This window comes from Amblyomma mixtum, chromosome 2 (genome assembly GCF_055824585.1).
Source record: "Amblyomma mixtum isolate Tamu chromosome 2, ASM5582458v1, whole genome shotgun sequence".
Taxonomy (NCBI): domain Eukaryota; kingdom Metazoa; phylum Arthropoda; class Arachnida; order Ixodida; family Ixodidae; genus Amblyomma; species Amblyomma mixtum.
In genome coordinates, this window is record NC_143013.1 from 222,994,397 (window position 1) to 223,018,289 (window position 23,893).

At 50.7% G+C, this 23,893-nt stretch overlaps 1 protein-coding gene and 1 pseudogene across 2 annotated transcripts in view; both read left to right on the plus strand.

Annotated features, from left to right (window-relative positions):
- Nucleotides 1-23,893, plus strand: part of LOC149362718 (uncharacterized) — a 143,477-nt gene that overhangs the window by 32,038 nt on the left and 87,546 nt on the right. The window lies entirely within an intron of this gene.
- LOC149362720 (beta-alanine transporter-like) lies at nt 1,658-4,930 on the plus strand (annotated as a pseudogene).

The following is a 23,893-nucleotide window of genomic DNA, read 5'->3' on the forward strand; positions in this document are numbered from 1 at the left end:
TCCAAACCATTCAGCTGGCATTACGGAGTGGCTAGCGTGCTCGTATCGCACTCCGGAGACCCTGGTTCGATTCCCCAACTCGACCAATTTCGTTCTCGGTTTTATTGATTTATGCGGTCTAACTAGAAAGGTTAATTAGGCTATTTCATATTTATATTATTGTATTTCTATCCATCGTGTTCTGTCATTAACCTGTCAATTGTTGGAACTGTCTAGGATGTTCGACACAACGTATATATGAAACGAGCAACGTCTTACTGAGTGGGGAAGTGCGTGGTGGTGGAGGGAACGCGGCTTCGTACTTATGTTTTTTTCAGCAGCGTCTCCTTCCGCGGACGCTGTTGTCGCTGCGGCGCGCGTCTTTCTTTTCTTTTCTTCTGACCTCTTCATTCTCCTCTATATTAATTAGGCTAATTGATTAATTAAGCAATTAACTAAACTCAGTCCAACTTAGTTGCAGCATCACTATACGATCCCTTTGATTGGTTGCATGGTTACTAGCCAAAGTACAATTGGCTCCATTTGAAATTCGCGCAGTGTGACGTCACGAGCATTTCGACCAATTGAAAAGCGTGACATTGGGGGCGGAGCTGGTTACGAGGCCGACGCCGACGACGACGCGAAACCCAGGAACGGACGCCAAAGAGCTGCGCTCTAAAAAGAAAAGAGGTTTGGTTTATTGGGATTTACCGTGCCAAAGCAACTCAGGGTATGAGGGACGCTGTAGTGAAGGCCTCAGGAAATTTCGACCACCTGGGGTTCTTTAGCGTGCACTGACATCGCACAGTACACGGGCCTGTGGAATTTCGCCTCCATCGAAATTCAGCCGCCGCGGCCGGGATCGAACCCGCGTCTTTCGGGCCAGCAGCCGAGTGCCGCAACCAGTGAAAAACAAATTACGTTTCGGGGCCCGTACGGGTCCCTTGTTCACAATGGCAGCGGATAGACGAAGGTGAGTGACTTATGTACGGTGCAGGTGGCGTAATGAGCATGAGTATATCTCATGAAGATTACCCCCCGTTCGGTTCAAAACGTGTGGCGTCGTTACGCTCTAGGAGTCAGCGATGCCTTATCTAGGGTCTTGAAGGACTACATTGTACACGTCGCCCGCGTGCCACCAAGTAAACTGAAGCAAAAACTTGTCAGAGTGAAAGACCCGGTTGAACGAAGCAGATTTCCCGCAGTAGTGTACAAAATTCCCAGCATCTACAGCAACGCTTCATACATCGGCGAATCAGGAAATTTCATTAGGCGCTTGAAACAACATCAAAATCACGCCGTCAAACGCTACATGAAAAAAAAATGCACCGACTAAACACTGTCAAATTGCATCACATACCATCGATTGGGGCAACGCCTCAGTCATCGCGAGAAGTATTTATCTTCCCGCCTACTTCTAGAATCACTTCTTATCCAAACGATCGTTCTGAACCGAACGCGGGGTAATCTTCCTTAGATTTACGCATGCTCATTACGCCACCTGCATTATACATAAGTCACCACCTTCGTCCATCTGCAGCCATTGCGAAAAAGAGACCCGTACGGGCCCTGAAACATCATTTGTTTTCCGGAGCTAACAGTCATGGACGCTGAATAAAACTTCAGTGTTCAGCTAGCGTTCGTGCTTGTCCTTTCTCTCAGCCGCCTTTTGAGGCTTTTAAATCGACAGCTTACCTACGGCCTGTCTCCGCGAGTTTCGCGCATCCAAAGCCTGGAGCGAAGAAAGAAGAAACGAAGAGCTGCGCATGCTCACGAGCAAGGCTGATCTCATCGGAGGCGTCGCCATAATTGCAATCGGTTCCTATTCACCGGACCGAGACGTCCAGACATTCGAACACCGCCTCTCCTGCGACCGGATATGGCCAACGTTGAAAGGGAAGCTCACTCGACGAAGAAAAGTCGGCGCTCAGGCCGCCGACCTTCCGCACCTCCGCCGATGCCACTGCAGGTGCCCGAAGCTCCGCAGGAGGTTGGCACCATGGTCACCGCCCCCGTTACAGCAACCACCTCCACCGCGCTCACGTCGCCACTGGACCACATCCTCATCTTCGGACACGGCTGGTTCCAGAGGCTCGTTCTGCTCTGCACGACGCTGGCCTTCTTCACAACCGTGCTGCACGCAGCGGGGATAAACAGCCTGGCGCGGCCCGCGGACCACTGGTGCCGGCCGCCAGCAGAGTACGCCCACGTGTCCGCGGAGATATGGAGGAACACCAGCGTGCCACTCGAGTCGGACGGCGTGACGCGCCACAAATGTCTTCGGTACGAGCCGCCGCTCCCTTCCGAGGAAGAAGACGGCGTTGAAGACCGGAGAACGATTCCCTGCGACGCCGGTTGGGACTTCGAGGTAGATGCCGCCTCTGGAATGCCGGTCAACTCGATCATCCGGGAGTGGAACATTGTCTGTGAGCGTCATTGGATTATGACGGCCCTGATAGCTGCCTACATGTTTGGAGGAGTGGTTGCCACACCATTTGCAGGAATCGCGGCTGACAGGATCGGAAGGCGCCCCGTTCTGTGCATCTGGGTGTTCCTGCTCATGTTCGCCGGCATAGGAGCGGCTTTCGCCAAGACCTTGGTCGCCTTCGCCGCTCTCCGCGCCCTCCTGTCCGCCGCGGCCGCCAGCGTCCTCGTCACGTCCACTATGATGCTGTTTGAGGTGACCGATACGCCGCATCGGGCTCTTTTCTGCGGCTTGGCCTCAGCCGGCGGCTCGCTTCTGGCCACCATCTACCGGGCTGTCGTGTACGACATGGTCTCCGACTGGAAGGCCGTCCAGATCGTGTTCATGGTGCCAACTTGCGGCCTGGTTCTGGGCGTTTATCTGATGGAAGAATCGCCGTGCTGGCTCTTCGCTGTGCTGAACACGCGACGCGCAGAGAAGGTGCTGTCTTGGGCGGCGCGCGTCAACAACGTCGACCCCGACGACTTCAAGCATCGCCTGTCTGCGCTGAGGGTTGAGCTCAAACGACAGCACGATCACCAGCAAGACAGCGGAACCTCTGACATCTTCTCGGGGCCTCAAGGTGCTCGTCCTTGCCTTCTAAGCACGGTAGTCAGTTGTATCAACGCGATAGCGCCAAAGGCTCCGTTATCCAGAAAATCCGCCGTCGGCGTTGTCATCGTAGTCAGCGAAAAATGGCTGTGGCTTAGCTTGGTTAAGCCCGGTAACTACGAAAGCAATATCCGTAGCTACGTCAGGGTTCAGCTGGTAGTGTAGCTGCTGGTGATGCTTGTGGTTAGACTTGTGGTGATGCATCGGTTATGCAATTAAATCCAATCCAATCTAATCTAATATAATCTAATCCAATCCAATCCAATCCAATCAGCGCTGCGCGCGGCGGGCGCAGGAGTTAGGCAGCAGCCACCACGCGCGGTCTCGCCTCGCGACGGCACAAGTTGGAGCCCTGCACTTGCAGCTGCGACGTCACACCGCTAGGCGCACCACTCAAGGTCAATTGTAGCTACCGCGGCATCGCCACGCGAGGAGCTGAAATTGAAAGTAGTATTGCTTCGCAATAAAAATAGGGTGGCCCCGCCGGAGAAGCAACCTAAGTGGGCCACCGAGGTCACATGGCCTTATGACGTCATCGCAGCCTTCCGACCGGGTTGCGAGCAAACTGACAACTGTGACAGGTAGCTGTTAAATCACTGATTGATCGCGAGAGGTTTCTCGGGCAGAAAAACTTGGGTCACACAATCCCGACCATTGGAACGCCTGCCTTCGCAGCGCAGTGCCCATTCCTTAACCGCTACATCATTATGGAAGGACTGGTGTGAGGGCTCCCAGGGGCCTATGATTGTAAACTTGTGAGTGACCAATTCCAGATACATGGACATTAAGACATTAGCTCTATTAAGTCATATCTTTAAAGCGGGGCTTAAATATCCCCTACATTTCTTGCGATGGCATTACAAATCACAGCGCCAAGTTTCAAGGCGAAATCAGTTTCATGTTCATGACGAAAAATAGAATGTAGGACCGATAACACGCCAAGAGCTCACGCATCAGCCCCTTGCCAATCCGTGCTGGGTTGTGACAGTCATCTAGGTGTCCGCAACTAGACGCTACGGTACGTATTAAGTCGATATCATGGGTAAAGTGTACCGAAGGCGTGTAGACTGTCTCGAACCCTCGCGGTCCTCGAGGGCGGTCTGCTGACCCCAAAACATCCCTTCCAACACTTCACAATCGCAGACGTGCACGTGACCGAGCTGGTGCGGAACCAGTCCCTACGACAGCGGTCCTTGGTCACCTTCGGGTGCTGGTTCGTCACGCTCGCCGTCTACTACAAACTGCTAACGGGCCAAGTCATGCTCTCCAACCATGAGGCACAGATCGCGCTGGTCCTGCTCAAGGTGCCTGGGATCATCGTCAACGTACTCTGCATCACGTACGCCGGGCGGCGCAGGGCCCTCACCCTCAGCATGATCACCCTGGCCGCCCTGGCCGCAGCACTGGCCACTGCGCACACGCTTCGCGCTCCCGGCTACGTCCTGGCGGTCGTCGTCGTGATCTGGATGCTGGTGTTCGACCTCTGCGCCATCGCCCTGTTCATCCTGACGGCCGAGCTGTACCCGACGGTGGTTCGCGGAGCAGGGCTCGCCCTCAGCTACACCTGCGGACGCATGGGCGCCGTCTTAGCGCCCTTCCTCAACCAGATTCAGTCGGAGGACATGAAGGGCTTGCTGTACGCCGTGGCGGCCGCGGTGTTGCTCTTCTTCGGAGTGATGGCGTTGGCGCTGCCGGAGACGACGGAGCTGCAGCCGGCCAACACGATGCATGACTTCGCGGCGGAAAAGTGGCAGCTGCAGTCTCCCCTGAGGGTCGCTCGAAAAGGCAGCAAACGGAAGCGAGCCAAGAGCGCCCAGTCCGATATCCAGGGAGCAACGGAATAGGGCCGGAAGGGAAGAACAAGATGTCCGGTGATCTGGAAGGGAAGCGGGGGGGGGGGGGGGGTTGAGGCAGGTGTCATAATAACGTTTAATATTATATCATCATCATCATCATCAGCCTGACTACACCCACTGCAGGGCAAAGTCCTCTCCCATGTCTCTCCAATTAACCCTGTCCTGCACCAGTTGCGGCCATCGTATTCCCGGAAATTTCTTAATCTGATCTGCCCACCTAACTTTCTGCCGCCCTCTGCTACGCTTGCCTTCTCTTGGAATCCACTCCGTTACCCTTAAGGACCAACGGTTATCTTTCCTTCGCATTACATGCCCTGCCCAAGCATACTTCTTACATTTGATTGCAACTAGGATATCATTAACCCGCGTTTGCTCTATCACCCACTCCGCCCGCTTCTGATCTCTTAACTTTGCAATATTGACGTTATCGACAGTTTACTTCGCTGTTAATTTTCTCTGTATACTCCGTGCTCATTAAGCACGTACAGAAGCCCCTCGTTGTGTTTCGTTGACTGTTTATTTCGGTGTTCATTTTCCCTCTTGACTATGCGCTCATTAAGCGAGTATATAAATTGTTTTGTACCCTGGATATACGCAGAAGTGCACTAAGTATACTGGCAGACGCTGCAATTGCAAAACTGATATATTATTGTTCTGTACCCCATCGAGCACTGGGCTGACAAGAACTGTGGCATCTCGAAGCGTTCAGCGATTTTGCTGTTCTGATGGTGTCCAGAAAATTATGCAACAATTGTTCCAGCACGTAACGAACTTCGACAGTGTCCGCCGCCGGCGAAAAGTTCTCATCCGGGTAACTGAGTGATGGGCAGCGTACCGGATGGCGTAACTGCGAAACTTCCCTCTGGATTTGCCTACAGACTTCATGGCGCGCAGGGCACATTTTTCTTATTACGAATTGGATATCTATAGCCTGCAGCAGAACTTGGTATTGCTGCTCCATTAGTCGGTCTGTGAGCTAAATTATACCGGCAGCTCTGCTCTTCTCCACATGCGTTCTATTCTGGCTCTATACTACGTGTTCCGGTGAAGTTGATCACCAATTTTTAAAAGAGGGTTTTAGAGGTAAATTTTTTGCGGCATAGTAATACCACTGTTGGCGGACGCAAAACGCAGGCGAATGATGTTACTAGCAAAGTGATTAACTTTATCCTTATCGTTTACCTTAGTTATTACTGATAGGCACCTCATTGAAATTAGATATCTGTGGCTGGCCGTCAGTAATAGCGTTATCAGTTCTTCGAATTTAGAAAACGCGATTACAGTCGCCGCTATAGCTCAGCTAATTTTTGATAATGTCGTGCTAAAATACATGCGCTTTTTCAACAAATGCAGGCAAAGCGTCCCCTACAGTGCGCGTAACTGATCGAACACTGCACAGCTGAGCGACCACAAGCCAACAGATTATCGCCGACCAATATCTGCTCATTCAGCATCGTTTATTCGCCAGAAATTTGAACAAGATATTTTCCTTCCTGAAAGGTTAATTGCTGTCTACGTAGACGCAAGCATCCAAGCCTGTGTATCAACGACAGCAATCTACTGCCCGTGCAGACCTGCCCTGAATAAACCTCTAGGATACAGCTTACTGAATTCCCTACGTCCTTTTGTGCTGAGCTCCTTGCAGTTCAAGCGGCACTCTGCTCCGTGGCCGCCACAACAATGCTCGCTGCGGCCTGCGTTTTCATCCGCAGTGGCGTCCGTCAAGCAGTGCGGCTGCTACGATGTGTTAGCCGCTCGCCAGTAATATGTCATGACATCCACCGGCCCGCGGCACGCATCCCAAAGCCAGTACGTATTGATTGGGTCCCACAGGATTTTCGGACCTCTAAAATCCAGGGGGATTTAGCGACCCACATCGTGACTCCACGCTCATCATTGCCTCGGCTTCTTCTGGGGGCGGCAGAAAGTTAAATGGGCGGATGAGATTAAGAAGTCAGCGGGGATGGTGGTGGTGGAAAATATTTATTTACAGATAAACTTCGGGAGGTGAGGTATGAGCTGACCCACAGGGGGCCAGCCCTCAAGTACTAGGTGGAGGTTCCTAGTTCGGGACCGCAGTGGCGTCGGCCACTGCCCGGGCTCGCGCGACCAGGGCCCGTTGGGCCTGCAGGTAAGAGCAGCCGAGCAGGGTCGCCTCCAAGTGCTCCCGGGTTGGGTTGGGGTGAGGGGGGATAGCAGGGTTGGAGGGGCAGGCCCACACCATGTGGTAGATGTCCGAAGACTTCTCCGCACAGTGCAGACAGCTGCCAGAGAAAGAAGGGTCGAAGTGTTAGAGAGCTGCCGGGCACAGCAAAGTATTGGTATACAGGCGGAGCAGAAGCCGCTCCTCCGCCTTTGAGAGACCTTTACACGGGCGGGGATAAAGACCATGGCCAGATTGATAAAGTAAAGAAATGACTTTAAACGAGTAAGCGGGAGTGAATTCGAGTTCCTGATCGTCGGGGTCGGAGGGGAATGTCCGGTGAGAGAGCTCGCGGGCGGCGGCGTCAGCTGCCTCATTTCCCTCAAGGCCCATGTGAGCAGGAGCCCAAACGATACGCCGATGAGCGGGGTCCCCGGTATAGACGCTGTTTTGGAGAATGCGGTAGGCTAGGTACGGTGCCCAGCCCTGCTCGACGTTCCGACATGCCCCTCGCGAGTCGGAAATAATTGTTTTTGAAGTCGGATCAGATGCAGCCAACGTAATGGCGACCTCCTCCGCGTGTGTTATGTCACGGGCTCGGAAAGTAAGGCCGTTCACTGTTTTGGATTCGTGGACGACTGCTGCCGTGAACCATCCCCCATGGTGGGGGCCGGATGCATCCACGTATTATACGCCGGGTTTCGATCCTTAGTGGCGGGCCAGGGCTCCCGCCCGCGCCAGGCGCCGGCCATTATGGTCCTCACGGTTCATGTTCGCGGGAAGAGGGCGCACGTGGAGGGCGCATCTCCACTGGGATGGAATACGTACGCGCTCTTCCATGAGAGTGGTGTGTTGGATGTGCAGTCGGGCAAGGAGGCGGCGACCCGACGATGTCTTCGAGGGACGTGTGTATTGGTTGGTCAAGTGGGCTTCCCGGAGCTCCCGAAATGTGTTCACCATGCCCAGCCCCAGGAGGCGCTTGTTGGAGCTGTTCACGGGGAGGTCCAGAGCCCGTTTAATAATTTTGAGGAGGATGACTTCGAGTGAATCCTCGTCTTGCTTGCGCAGGTGGAGGTATGGAGTCGAATATAGAATTCGACTGGTTACAAATGCATGCGCCAGCCGCAAGGCGTCCTTACATCGTAACCCCCCGCGCTTGTTAGAAACCCGGCGGACTAAGCGGCCCACCTGGTCCCCCATTTGACGGAGTTTGGCCAATGTTGTTTCTGACCGTCTATCTTGATGTATAAAGAGCCCCAGTACCCGGACTTCGATTTTTTCAGGGATTGGACCTGTCTTAAGAGACAATGAAATTTTGGCTGTGCACTTTGGTGAGGGGCGTATGTGCACAAATTCAGACTTTTGGGTGGAGCATTGGAGGCCGCAGCGGCGAGCATAACGGTCCACTATGGTCGCTGCCTCCTGCAGGTTGGCCTCAATGTCTCCAAAACAACCCTGTGTGGCCCACAGGGTGATGTCATCGGCGTACAGCGCATGTTGTACACCGGCGACAGCGCCCAGCTGGGCCGGTAGGTGCATCATAGCCAGATTGAATAAAAGGGGAGAGAGCACCGCGCCCTGTGGTGTACCCCTAGGTGGCTGCAACTGGCGAAGGACAGGGTTAATTGGAGGGAGATGGGAGAAGCCTTTCTCCTACAGTGGGCGTAGCCAGGATGATATTTCATTAAGGCGGAAGCCTTTACTGCCTCATCGTTGTAAGCAGTTGTCAACAGAAATGTCACGCTTTTCAATTGGTCAAAATGCTCGTGACGTCACAATTCGCGAATTTCAAATGGGGCCAATTGTACTTTGGCAAGTAACCATGCAACCAATTAAAGGGATCGTATAGTGATGCTCCAACTAAGTGGGACTGAGTTTAGTTAATTGCTTAATTATTAAATTAGCCTAATTAAAAGTAGAGGAGAATCAAGAGGAAAAGAAAGAAAGACGCGCGTCGCAGCAACAACCGCGTCCGCGGGAGCAGACACTGCTCAAAATACAGATAAGCGGCCGAAGCCGCGTTTCCTCCACCACTACCCACTTCCCCACCCAGTTCGACATTGCCCGAATCGTCGTTCCTCGTTTCGTATACAGTGTGCCCAACATCCTAGACAGTTCCAACATTTGACAGGTGAATGACAGAACACGATGGATAGAATTACAGTAATGTAAATATCAAATAGCCTAATTAACCTTTCTAGTGAAAACACATAAATAAATAAAACCGATTACGAAATTGGTCGAGTTGGGGAACCGAGCCAGGGTCTCCGGAGTGCGACACAAGCACGCTAGCCACTGCGCCATGCCAGCTGAATGGTTTGGAATGAACAAAGGCGCGTCTAAATAAATACGGCGTCTTCGTTCACTCCCATCTTCCCCCCTTCCCTTAAGGCGAAGTTCAGGTGTCCACCCAGATATGGGAGAGAAATACATTTCCTTTTCTCAAAAATAAATTTACCGTCCAGCAAGGCGTAGAGCCAAATGGGCGATGGCGTTCTGTGGACTCCCTGGCAGCGTTGCAAGACGATGTCGCGTTCCACTCTTACAGGCGAAGCCTAACATCTTAACCACACATCAGTGACACAAGCAGACAGCCAATGGACGCGTCACTCGCTGGCAGCACTTGAATCATCATTCACAACCACATTCGTGGCAGAATGCTGTACTCAGGCTTTCGCCTTGCACCACTTTAGTCGCCAAAGTGTCTCCTAACTTTTATTATTATTATTATTATTACAGTCCTTTTATCAAGAGAGGAACACCTCTGGCTCCGCATACGTGCTCTAATCCGTGTGCGGTAACCCTCAACCGCGGTCTTAGCCGTGCAAAGGAGGTTGGGCTTCGGAGGATACGGATCGGGGTTGCCCTCGCACCTGCCGTAACTAGGAAATGGCCTCAGTACCGAGATTTCTTTCCTCGGCCTGGGTGTCCAATGTGTAAACGCGAGGACATCGAAGGCGACATTCGCCACTTACTGTGGTACTGCTCTGCTCTCAAGCCTACAAGGATCCGACAGATGAAGGCATCGGGTTTTAAGCATGAAATGCTTTTAGCTCCCGTTGTCGACAGTGTGGTGACGTCACGCCGAGAATGAGAGCCAACATCCGGGCACTGAATTCCACTCACCCGGGCAATGAAACGAGAGCATCCGGGCACCGTACGAGATTAACGAGATTTAATGAGACTCTCTAAGCCCTCCTACACGACCGGAATACAAGCGCCGGTAGCTTCGCGCCGAACGGGTGGTGGCGTTCCTCCCTTCCTTTACGATGCGGTTCGGGTGTCCACCGAGATGACAGGGAATTACTGCGCCATTTCCTTTCCTCAAAAAGCCTTACGTTCAAAGGGCAAGGCATCGCGCCGAATGGGTTGTGGCGTTCCTCCCTTCCTGTACGGTGCGGTTCGGGTGTTCACCGAGATGACAGAGAAATACTGCGTAATTTCCTTTCCTCGAAAAGCATCGCGTTCAAAGGGCAAGCATCGCGTCGAACGGGTGGTGGCGTTCCGTGGGCTGCCTGGCAGCGCTACAACACGCTGTCGCGCTTCACTCCTAAAGGCGAAGCTTAAGCTTCATTAATTAGCAGTTAATTAGTATTTAGTCATTAATCAGTAATTTGTCACTAAGTAGTACTTTGTCATTAGTTTGTCATCAATTATGTGTGGTGTAATCCAGTGGTGACGTCACCAGTGTCACATAGGCAAAGTGGTGCGGAAAACGCTTTCGCCTCTACGCTCTTTAGACAGCTTCGAACGCGCTGCATATACATTCTTGTCAGGCCTGCGTCTCGTCGTGTCCGCGTACGTTTAGTGTAATGCCCGTAAACATTTCTTGCTTACTCTAGTCTCGGTTACGGGAGAGGCCGAGATTTTTTTTCACCGCGCAACCCTGCTTCATATATTGCCTGGACGCAGGGACCATACCATCGCTCACTACTGGACGTCATAAAATCAGCTAGCTTATTCCCATTACTTCAATCCTTACTGCATACCTTATCCCAATTTTGCCCATTTATGCCCTGGGCAATAAATCTCGTTAAATAAAAGGTCGCTATTGCTAGCGGCCAGCTAGAAATCTCTATTTGCAGTCAGGTTCCTATCGATAATAGTTAAAAAGTTAGCGATTATAATCAAGTTGATCACTTTAATAGTTAACATGATCCACCTGTTTTTTTTGTGACGTCCGCCAGCACTGGTATAGCTATGCCGCAAAAGCTTCTCTTTACCTTAAAAACGTTATATTTAAAAATTAGTGATCTGCTGCCCTGAAATACCTGGCACGTGACTATGACGACAAGGTGCAACTATTTCGCAATCCTCTTTAAACTTTCGCTTCCTCTTCCGCAGTCTTCAATATTAGCCAACCCTAATTGGTCCCTACGCCAGTGTTGCCCTGATATTGACATTTTAATTCCATGCACGCGGTTTGCCACAAACGCTCCGTCGTGGCTTCCCTCGTCCGACGTGCCAAAAACATCTGCCCAAGGCCAGACGATCGGGCTGCTGGCCTACGTCAAGTGCGCCGAGAACTGAGTGACTGCGGCTACCCCAAGCACTTCGTAGATTCCGTTCTTCAACGGTCATCACGCCCGTTAGAATTAGTTGGTCCCCCGTGCCGAGCCCGAGCCGCTATGCCGTATGTACCGGGCGTGAGCGAGTCTTTGGCCTTCGCAGCGGTCGTCATAGAGGCGTCGACCGGCGCCACGAAGACGGCAGCGAGCGTGAGAGGCGCCGGAGCGGAACAAGCGGAGGAGGTGGCCATCGCCCTGGCCATTGCCGACGCAGACTGCTACACGGTGCTGAGTGACTCGAGACAGGCGGTGCGAAACTTCGCCAAAGGCCAAGTCTGCAGGGAGGCCGAGCGCGTACTACGAGCGACTAAACTGCAAGACAGAAGAGTAAGAATCAAGTGGTTTCCGGCGCACGCGGGCGACGCGTCGGAACGCAGTGCGAACCACAATGAGACGGCACATGCAGCGGCGCGAGTGCTAACCAACCGCGCCCCGGCAACAGACCGTCCGACGTGGTTCGGAGCCAAGGACCGCATGACCGACTACAGCGAAATCACGGAGGCCTACCGCCTGGCTCGCAGGACTCTCCCACCCCCGCACCCGAGGCTGAGTCGAGCGGAGGCGGTACTACTGAGACAGCTCCAGACCGGATCGCTACCGAGCCCGAGACTTATGCATCGCATGTACCCCGAGACCTACCCGACCGATACGTGTAGAGTCTGCCGGAGGGAGCCGGCAGATCACACGCACATCCTGTGGGACTGCATCAAAAATCCAAAGGAAGCAAGATCAGGAACAATCCCGCCGCGGCTGGAGGCAGCCGCGAAGAGCAACGACCATGACCAACAGCTATGGGCCGTCCAGCAGGTCCTCGGGGCGCTCGAAAGGCAGGGATCCAGCGAGCCGGCAACGGCGAGCGGAGACCCGCGCCGAGTAACGGCAGCCTCGTAGACGACGTAGGCCCTCGTCGGGGCGCGCGAGCGTCCAACTGCAGGCACAAATAAAGTTTACTCCAATCCAATTGGCTCGCGTTCTACGCACTTACGGTGTGCAGGTCGCTGATGTTTCTGCGTGCAAGCTGAGGCACGAGCTGGTTGGCGTCAAAGAGAAGATAAAGAAAGAGAAGTTTCCTGGCGTCATCTACAAGATTCCCTGCGCAGATTGCGACTACTGCTATATCGGGGAGAGCGGGAATTTCGAAAGACGATTGAGGGACCACAAGAACGACGCCAGGAAGAAGAGGATTGCATCTAATGCACTTGCGGAACACGTGGAAGCCGCGACGCACAGAATAGCATGGGAAGAAGCATCAGTCATCGCAAGAGAAAAGAGTTGGCTGTCACGTCGATATCTGGAATCCGTAATAATCCAAACAACAGGAAAAACACTTAACCACAACGCAGGCAATCTCCCGCCTACGTACGCAAGATGCTTGGGGCGATTACTGCAACGTACTTAAGCGATGTGCTTTGGGCTTTCCGCCCAGTGATCAAGGCTTCCGTATGGAAGCCGAAACGTCTTCGTCTTCATATTTACAACAACCTTTTGGTCCACGTTCCTTCCATTAAATTCATGAACTCTGATATTGTAGTATCCCCTTTGAATGGGGCCGGTGGCCAGTGCCACTTCGCCTTCAGTAAGTCAAGAACGAAGCAACAGATGCTTCCCTAAGGATGCTCTCCAGGAAATGGCGTCGACCGATTGACGCCATTGGCTGGTGGCCTTCCTTTGAGGTGTGTTCGCCGCTCTGTTCTTCAGTTAATTGTATTCAACTTTGGTTTGGTTTTGTTTATGGCGTTGGTGTTTAATGTCCTAACGTGATCTGGCTATGAGGGACGCCGTAGTGGAGGGCTCCGGATTAGACTACCTGGGGTTCTTTAACGTGCACTGACATTGCGCAGTACACGGGTCTCTAGCATTGCGTGTCTACAGAAATGCGACTGCCGCGTTCGGGATCGAACTTCCCGTCTTATAGGTCAACAGCCGAGTACCATAACCACTGAACCACTGCGACGGCGTAACCGGCGATAATAATATAAAGTAGCTTTTTACCTATTGCGTACTTCCCTCCTTTTATTTGCATATGATCATCATCATCATCATCATAACCAGTAGTCTGACTACGCCCACCGCAGGACAAAGGTTTTGTACATATCTCTCCAGTTAACGCTGTCCTGTGCAGTTATTGTCATCCCATTTATTCTTCGTGATGTCGACTAAGATATCATTAACCCGCGTTTGTTCCCTGATCAACTTTGCCCTCTTCCGGTTGTTTAACGCTATACCTACCAGTTTTCTTTCCATAGCACGCTGCGTTGTCCTTAAGCTGAACCCTTTCGTTACCCTCCACGTTTCGACCCCATAGGTGACTGCCCGTAAGATACAGCTGCTGTATACTTTTCTCTTGGGGGATCGAAACTGCCATTCAGCATCTCAGAGAACCTGCCATATGCGCTCCTCTCCATTCTTATTATTCTAGTTAGTTTACTCTCGTGATCCGGATCTGCAGTCCCTACCTGCCCTAAGTAGAGGTATTACCTTAGCACTTCCAACGCCTCGCTACCCACCGTGAACTGCAGTTCCTCCGGGACTCGGATTTAGACTCCAGATGGTGACAGCAGGAGTATACGATTGACTGTTATTAACAGAGCTACGTTGATCAGCCAGGTCTCAGGCATGTGGCTGATCTATGGATCTTATTTAGCATTTATGTGCCGCTACGGTGTGGAAATTGTTGGCAGAATCAACAACGCTAACCCTACCGGTAGCATGTAACAGCCTAAACCTTTTAGATCTAACATTCTGCTCTGCCTAACTCACTGATCATGTTTTGCAGTGCATTCCCTGAGTGGCCTAGCAAGGTAATGTCATCAGTGAACCGCAGAGTACTAGGGCATTCTCAAATCCCCAACTGTAACAAGTCGAAGACTCTGAATACTGTTGGAGACGGAGAGGCCCTGGTGTTTACTGACTCGTCAAAGTGTACAGAAGGGTTATTTTACATACTTACAGTCGAGATGGGAGTGCTCCGGTCACAAAATAACATCTCGTTAAATACGCTTCGTATTCCCCAGATCCCTGAGTGGGGAATAAAGTTCGGAGATCGATGTCCAGTCAGGTGGGCAGATGCGGACAACGGTGGTACGACCCACGGCAGGGGGCGGTGCTGGGCTCTCTCGCTCTCTCGCAGCTAGATCAATGGAGAGGCTAAAAGCCAGCAATCCTCGAGCACTATCGTGTCGAATTGGCAGGTTCCGCGCCTCCGTAGGAAATGAATGCCACGCCGTTTCACAGCCGATGGACAGGGGGAAAGACACGTCTTCGAAGGCTGTCGTGTCGACTTCAGCACTGTGTTGAGATCGGTGCCTCCATGGAAAGGAACTGCGCTGCGTTTCCCAACAGGTGAATGAAGGGCCTTGTACTACCCCCCTCATGTCCGAAACACGGGACCTCGGTCAATGTCGCAGTCGCCTTTCAAATAAAGTCAACAGCGTGACCTTTCACCGCATCACTCCGTCCGGCGACCCGAGGGCAGACTCGGCCACCTGACGCCGCCGCCAGTACCCACCGCACTTTGTTGCATGACTCATGTCTTCTTGGAATAATTCCCAGGCCCGTGCTCGCCGATCTTAACAATACCTTCCGTAAACTTGCGGTAAATAGCATTGGCGAGGTCGTGAATCCCTGCCCGACACCATTCCTTACTGCACTTTTTTATCTGCCTTTATGTTTGACTATGGTGGCTGTGGGGCTGTTATAGGGATCTTCCAGTATTTTGCAAAGGCTCGTCTACACCCTGATTCCGTAATGTCTGCATGACTGCTGAGGTGTCGAATGATTCAGAAGCTCTCTTGTAATCTCCGAACGCTTTATATAGGAGTTTGGCGTATTCTGCGCATTCTCTATCAAAGTTATTGACAGTGTAACATGGCCCATTGTCGAGTGGCCTTTACGAAACACTGCCTGATCCTTTGGTTGATTCAAGGTTGTCCTGGCTATACTAAACCTTGTAGGCAACGGACAGTAAGCTGATCGGTCTGTCACTTTTCAAGTACTTGACGTCCCTTTTCGTATGGATTAAGAAGATGTTGGCGTTCTTTCAAGCTTCCGCTAAGCTCGAGGTCTAAGGTATTGCGTACACAGCGTGGCTAGTTTCAGTGCGCTAGCACATATAGTGCCCATTCCCCGCGTTTGGGCGTTGTGTTGTCGTTCTGTCTGTTTGTCTGAAGCCGGGCTTGTGGGAAGCTGCTCTCCTGCCCACCGCGACAGGTGGCAGCCCATTTAATAGTGAGAGGCTGCTCGGAAAGAGCAACCTCGGCTGCAACCTAAACCAAACAACTTAAGCCCCACCGATAACAACACCTGTCATAGCACCTGCCTTGTGCCACTCCGCCACTGCTTACCTGCCCACTGAGTGGCTTACTTTCCAAGGTGTAGCCGATGGTAACCAGGCGAGAACCTGGCGGCGCTAATTGGGTGGCACCACCGCTAAGTGCACCGAGCTAAGCGGAATGAGCAGCAGCGATTAGGAGGAGAACGTGATTCGAATGATGCTGGCACGGTTGCTCAACGGAACAGGAAGTTTGGGTGGTAATTAGGTGGTGGCCCGGTATCACCTAGTAGGTCGCAGCTCCAACTGAAAACTGACGTCATGCTAGCGCACATATCCACATTTGACGTAATTACCCACTTCGACCGAATTTTTTTTTTTTTTGCGCAGTCTCTCCATCGTCCCTCAACAGATCTCCTGTTCAACAGACCCTGTCACCCGGAGCTTTCCGCGTTTGAATTGATCCTAAGGCTTTTTTTATTTCCTCTTTTGTTACTGGCGGGATGTCCGAGTGCTGTGCGCTACGACGCTCTTATTAGAGGCCTGATTACATTGGCTACTGTAAAGATATGTGCAGAAGATCTTTGGATACGTTAACTGTCTTATCCACATTGCTTGTGACATTGTCCTCTTTGTCAATTAACACACACATCTGATTTTTGCTTATGTCCTTTTGATCGGATTTAGGCTACGTATGTTCCTTAGAGCACGGTAGATTATCGCCATATTAAACTTCCTTATGCCAGTTATCTTGCTCTTATTATCTTAAATAGCTCTGCCCGTTCTATTTTGTCTGTGGTGATAGAGGCTTTCATGCTTTGGCATTTCTTTAACAAATCTTTACTCTCCTGGGAGTCCATGGGAGTATCGTTCACTGCTTGGACATTAAGGTCGTCATCCTCAGTCAAAACCGAATATCTGTTCCTCAGCGAGATCCAGAATTTCTCAACTTTCCCTCCTACTGCTAATTCATTAATTGGCTTACGTTTCACTACTTTCTGCTGTTCCCTCTTCCAACCTTAGCTACTTCGAGACATTACTATCCTGTGTTCTCTACAACGCGCCTTTCCGAGGGCCTCGACATCCTGCACGATACTAGGGTGAGCGCACAGTATGAACTTTATTTCATTTTTAATCTCACCATTGGGGCTCTTCCACGTTCACTTCCTGCTAATCCTTTTGTGGAAGGTATTCATAATACGTAAATTATTTATCTCAGCGAACTCTACTAATAACCGCTCCCCCCTCTCCTGCTATTCTATGCCACGATCGCCCACTGCATGGTCTCCAGCGTGGTTCTTGCCTACTTTGGCACTGAAGTGGACCATCACTACAGTGTGCTGTGTTTTTACTTTGCCTGTTATCGACTGCACGTCTTCATAGAAGCTTTAAAATATCTGGCTGGACGCAGGCGCGTAGGCCTGTACCACCTTCAGTTTGCACCTATTATTAAGCTTACTTACGATAACTGCTACTCTCTCGTAAACACATAGAACTCCTCTATGCTGCCAGCTATATCCTGATCGATGAGGATCCCACACCTGGTTCTCGTCTGTCGGCTAATCCGCGATAGACTAGTAAGTGCTCGCCCTTTAGCACTGTATACTCATCTGTCCTCCTAATCCCAGTGAGCAGCATGACATCCCGTCTAATACCCGCTAGTTACTCGAACAGAAATGCTGGACTAACCTCGCTAGATAAGGTTCTAGCGTTAAACGCTGCCAGGCACAGTTTCCAACGGCGGCCTGTCCGTAGCAAGTGATTCCTAGCACCCTCCACTGCGTCGCAGGACTGACCGTTGCCTTAGTCACTTTATGGCCGAGGTTTGATTGTTGTATTCATATATGAGGTTGTGGCCAAGTACTACACGGGCGTGGCCAAATCCTGTTCTGGTGAGGGAGTGAGTTGTCAGTTCTGGTCACCGAGATCACGCCGCACCACTGGCCTGAAAATGCATTTCCTTCGACAAGCGGATTTTGTTTTTCTCCGGTGGAGAACTGCGCGGCACCAGGATTTGAACTCCGGACTTCCTCGACGTGAGATTGACACTATTCCTACGCCATCCCTGTGTTGCGATGATAAGCTAATTAAAAGTTCCGTGCTGTATTATCTTGATGTCTGTGACGGTTCGTGTAATGTTTTCTTGTTCTCTTGCGTCAGAAGTACTGTAGCCTTCTGTGGATGGTATGAAACGCTGATGTGTTAATTATGCTTTGCTAACTGAGTGTCATCTGCAGGCACCGATGAACACCGCGGCCGGTGTCGCAGAAGTAGTGCGGCAGGATAGCTTTTCGTGCTACTTGTGTGCTTAAGTCACGACTGCGCCCTGGAGAGAGTAAGCAGGTCATTGAAAAAGTGGTGGGAGGCTTCCGCGTATTGAGACCGGCTGAGCGGTCACTTCTGCGTTGTCCGACCTTCTACTGCACGCTGCGTGCTTGAAATAGATCCTGTGGTTGTTTGCTTAGCTCTTGTTCACTTTTCCTATTTATCTGCTCCCTTCGCCATTGTTTGATTATCTTTGTGTTTGCTGCCCAGTAGTGTCGATTGCCATCAATCGAGATTTGGCCATTGTTATTTTGCTCCGAGTTTTCCGTATTTTCCCTTCCCTCTTGGACCTAAAAGCGTTCTTGTTTTTGGGCCCCTGCATCTTCTCTGAGCGCGCCGCTGGTTACGAACCTGCTCCTACAACGAGGAAGTTCCCTCATGAGGTGACCCACGCTGGGCGCCAATGTAGTAACCTATCTCGTTAAAGGGCAACTGAAACGCTTTTAGAATTCGACGACTTAAAAGGGGTAGAATGTTTGTATGTAAAAGCATGAGAAGTACTTTGGGGGCTAGCTTTTGATATGTCGAGGCAATCTGTGATTAACACCGCGAGTGCTTTCCGGCGCCTCATCAGCGCACAGCGCCGAATAAGGGGTGGGGATAATGATGACGTAATCTGCGGTTCTGTCTTTGTTGTGGAACTGTCGCCGTCGGGCACTCAAGTTTTCGTGTACAGGCATACATTCAAAAAGCGTTAAGAATGAAACTGCGCAAGAAAGAATTGGACGAGATGGTGAATGGGAAAGACGCATTGTAAATCGGACATACATCTCCCATATATACATGTGTGCGTCCTATCATGGTTGATGGTTAAGAAAAACCAAATAATCGCCCACGTATCTAAAAACTGACAATTCTCTCGATGTCTAAACGGCACACCACATCATCAATCAATGCAAGCCAAGAAGATGCCAGACGGTGCAGGTGCCAACCAAGACCTCAATACATATACTTTTGCGTGAACAAGGACGTGTTCGTAAAATGACAGAAATGCTCCCTGTCTCGTCCGGGCCTTTCTTGGGCAGTTTCGTTGTTAACGATGAACTGAAAATTCACCCAACAATGTGCTATTTGCAACTTCAAAAAGTGTATTACAGCCACCCTAAAACACCCCTTTCAGGAACCCTTTAAGCTCCGCCTTAAGGGTATGAAGCGATAGTGTTAATGAGTTCATGCCAACATACATCGAATTGGCCACTCTGTACTTAACATTCATAGATCCCTGGGGGTCGTCATGCCGGTCCAGGCGCAGTGGCACAGCGGTTAAACGATGCACTACTCCCCTGCGATGGCAGCTGCTGCCATCGATGCGGCTTGACCGACCGTCGTTGCTATTCCCAGGCAACCCCTCGAGAATAATCATTAATTTAACTGGCACCTGCCACGGAGGGCAGTTTTGCTCACAATCCTGTGAGCATGCTGTGACGACGCCACAAGGTCACGCGACCTAGGCGGCCCATCAGCCCCCCAGGTTGCTTCTGTGGGGATTCTTCGATAGCGGTCAACGACGCCGACGACGACGGCAGATTTTCTGAGACACGAGTTCCTTAACGTGGTCCGTCTAGCTATCGCTCTCATTGCAAAGTACGAGGTGTCGAGGTTGGGCTTCACGCCATTAGGGGCCGCCACTGCACGGACCGCAATCGCACCTCAATTTTAGCATGAGATTACTTCATTGCCATTTCGCGCTCTAGCTTCTGAGGTTCCTTCTGAGGCATGTATGTTGTAAGGTGGCATGTATCTGCCGAGAAGGGTCGTCAAAAAAACTGCGGAGGACTTCAAGAGCCGCTCTCACTGATGTGCGGCCACAATGTACGACGCCTATATATACCGGCACTATACGCACAGTTGTGCTGACTCACATGATCTGGGACAGACGTCCGACACGGTCTCCAGCGAATCCATGATGGGACGATGAGGCTGAGAAAGCGTCCGCCTGATCTCATCAACCTAGCACTCTGAATTTGCGAACAATAGCGTTTTAGTAACTACACCATGGCGTACACGCCGCGACGCCAACCGCGAACACCGTAGGGCTCTGAAAGAGGCGGCCGCTGAGTCAGATCAAGGCGGCGCGGAGCTCACCCTCAGGAACGAGGCACAGAGGCTAGTGCAAGCCAAACTTGCAGGATACAACCTTCGATTCATGCAGCCCATAGGAGCAGAGGGGCATTCTGCCACGCTAAAGCACTGGAGATATGCGGCTCCTTGGAGAAACATCATCAACCCCCCCTCCCCGCTCGCCTGTCCAGCTCACGGATGTGGAAACAGGGCATCCGGTCGCCTTGGTAAAGACGTGTCCACCACTAGTTCGCTAAGCCTTATGCATTCTTATATCCAAAACCAACTATTCGCAAGCTGTGCTGTCCAGCTCTGTCCTGGATGACCAGCGCAAGCTGATGGAACGAGCCAGGCTGACGGCAGCTTTGCAAGAGTCCTGGACTGAGGGCTGCTGCCGGACGGGGCGAGCTTCTTATTGGACCAAATAAATACAATCATCATCTACAGTTGCATCGTTGGGGTGCGTCGGAGGAGTGGAATTCGTAGGCGGAAAGGCTGCAGGCGAAAGATGTGGCCGGGTAAAGGAAAGATGTTGGCAAAGGTCACCACTTCGGAGGCTCTTCTTTCGCTGAACAGATGCAACAGAAGGCAGCACAAACGGAGAAAACAGACATGAGCTGAATAAAACTCCAGCAGTCAGATAGCGCTTGTAGTTTTCTTTTATCTCGGCCTCGTTTTGGTGCTTTTTTTCTTATTGTGGTGACGCTTACTGTAACGCCATCTAAAACCAGATAAACAAAGCACATAAGCTCGGCAGCAAAGGAACAGGCTTTTCTACATGAAAAAATGCGTAACACATCTGTTCCATCGCTGCGTCACGCCAACTAGCCCAAAGCGTTACCTTAGTGTAGTTTAAGTTTCGGTTTCAGTAGCCAAGCGATGCTTACGTCATGACAACCGTAGGTACGATGTCACTTGAGGCATGCAAAATCTTCCATGTAATCGCTGCTTTATCATTTTAATTGATTTCAACGATCAAGCTAAAATGCTGCAGAGGGCGGAACGACGGCTAGTGAACAAGGAACTAACATATCGCAGGTTTTTTGGGTCCCTTATGCTCTCATACCTGGCAGTCATGTGGAAAGCGCTGTTCAGCTACTGAAACCGGACCCTAAAATCTACGGGAGGACAAATTCAGTCATAACTCGTTTACTGAGGATACACAAATCTCAAGCGGCAACTCATGTTTATTATTATTCTAAAACAAAAAGTCACTGAGAAAAAGAAGAACTCCAGTTTGGGCTAGTTGGTTCATGATTCAACAGGAAAATGGCGCAAAAGACGTGGACAAAAGAGACAAACCCGACAGGACCAGCGCCAACTTACAACTGAATTTTATTTCGCACCAAACCCGCCTTTATGTAGGCCAACACGCCCTAACATCCGTGTAATCACGCACAGGCAGTAGAAAAGATCACTGTAAGATATCTAACACATGAAGCGCGATAGCAACCACGTAACATACTATCATGGCTAAAAAACCCAACAAAAGTATAGCAAACAACACTAAAACGATCATGGCCAAGCAACTCTTAAACACCAAAAACGATACACACTCATGAGTGATACGAGATGACCAACAAGAAACGTGGAAAAAAAGGTGAAGAATGAAGCGTTAATACCAAAGCAGTGTCAAAGGTAAAAAAAAAAAAGGTTGAAAAGGATGAAGAGTGCAAACCTTAAAATTAGAAACGAAAAACCAGCAGCCACATGAATGATAACCGATGACCAACCAGAAAAAAGATGGACGCGAAGCTGAGACCAAAGTCGGCGTCAAAGGTATAAAAACGAGAAAAAATTGGAAACGAACAACCAGCAGCCATATGAATGATAACCGATGACCAACAAGAAACATGAAAAAGGATGAATGCGGAGCTCAGACCAAGGTCAGCGTCAAAGGTGTAAAAAACGAGAACAAAAACCGCGCAAAAACCGCACATCGTCAAAAAATCGTCAAAAATTTCAACCAATGCCAAAGGAAAGAGCGTGCACAACAAAACAAAACGAAGAGCCTACAGAAAACTTTCTAGAAAAGTGTACTCCTCGTTGCTATGCGCAATGGATGGCTTGCTGAGGCATCTGCTCCCTTCTTTCCTGATGTAAAAGGCTTCGACCACCTCTCTCTCAAATCTGTCCTTCCCACTCCTCAAAAAAAATAGTTTTCTCGAACTCCGGACGGCAACCCCTGCAGGCTTTGCAATGATCCACTAGAAAGCTTCCTTCCTTATTCCACAGATTGCGGCAGTGCTCGCTGGCTCGCTCATTAAAACATCGACCAGTTTGGCCAATGTAGCTGAGCCCGCAACTTAAGTGAATCTGGTAAACAACCCGCGTCCTGCACCGTGTGAACTTGTTTTGATGTTTCACAGTACAAGCCGGTTGTTTTTTCCTGTTAGTCATTGCGCAAAGCTTAGAAAGTTTGCAGGGGGCTGAGAATGCGACCTGAACATTATGTCTGCCTGCTACTTTTTTAAGGTTGTGTGAAACCTTGTGGATATACGGTATTACTGCCACACGGTTGCGTGAAACCGGATCTTTGCTTTTAGGACCTTGCTTCATCTTCTGCAGTATGGCTTCACACACGGAAGTAACCATACAAGAGGGGTATCCTGCTTCTTTTAACCGCTGAACTTGAGCACTGAAACTGGAAGAGACCATATGGGGGCATGATTTGTTCAAAGACGCTTGAAAGGAGTCCGAAACAATTGCCCGCTTCACAAGCTTCGAATGAGCACTGTCAAAGGGGAGCAAACCTTTCTTTGAACGCGGATTATACATCCAACACAAGCCATCTTTGCAAAACCGTACCCTAAGGTCCAAGAACTGGAGTTCGCCATTTGTCGGGACCTCCTTAGTAAAACTGAGGCCTTGGCTGTGTTCTGAAAACACGGACATAGTCCTTGCGACCGCAGCGTCTAGCTCATGCTCAGAAGTGTCTTTAAGGATAACTAAGAAATCGTCAACGTACCTATGTACAGAGACTACGTGCGGATCAACAAGGTGGCATCTGATGTCGGCTCCTACAATGGAGAGAAAAATATCACAAAGGGCGGGAGCTACAGACGAGCCAATGCATATTCCCTTCTTCTGAACAAAGAATTTTCCATCAAACAAAACAGCAGTCGAACTTAGGTAAAATTCTAACAAAGAAATGAAATTGTCAACGCTTACTCCTGCTGCATTTTGAAAAGGGACTTCGCCGGTGGACTGGATGGTTTCCCTGACAGCCTTTAAAAGTCCTTGATGGGGAACGGAGTAAAACAGCTCTTCAATGTCGATGGAAAACCCTGTGTAGTGCTTGGGGGGCAAAGACTCCAGGTGGTTTTGCACCTCGCACGAACTGCGCACAAGAAACGGGTCCTTGCATACCAGGTGTCCAAGGTGGGTTTGAAGGTAGCTGCTGACAAGACGTTGCCACGTCCCCCTTTCCGAAACGATGGTGCGTAGCGGTAAACCAGGCTTGTGGGTCTTCACGGTGAAGAAAACTTCGAGAGACCTTCCTTTTTCTTCCTGGGCCAGCTTTTTTATGCCCTCTAGGTGCATGTCTTCTAGGATCTGAAGAGCCTTAGTTTTTTGCTTCCGCACTTTGAACGGTACCTGCTTGAAGTTCTTATG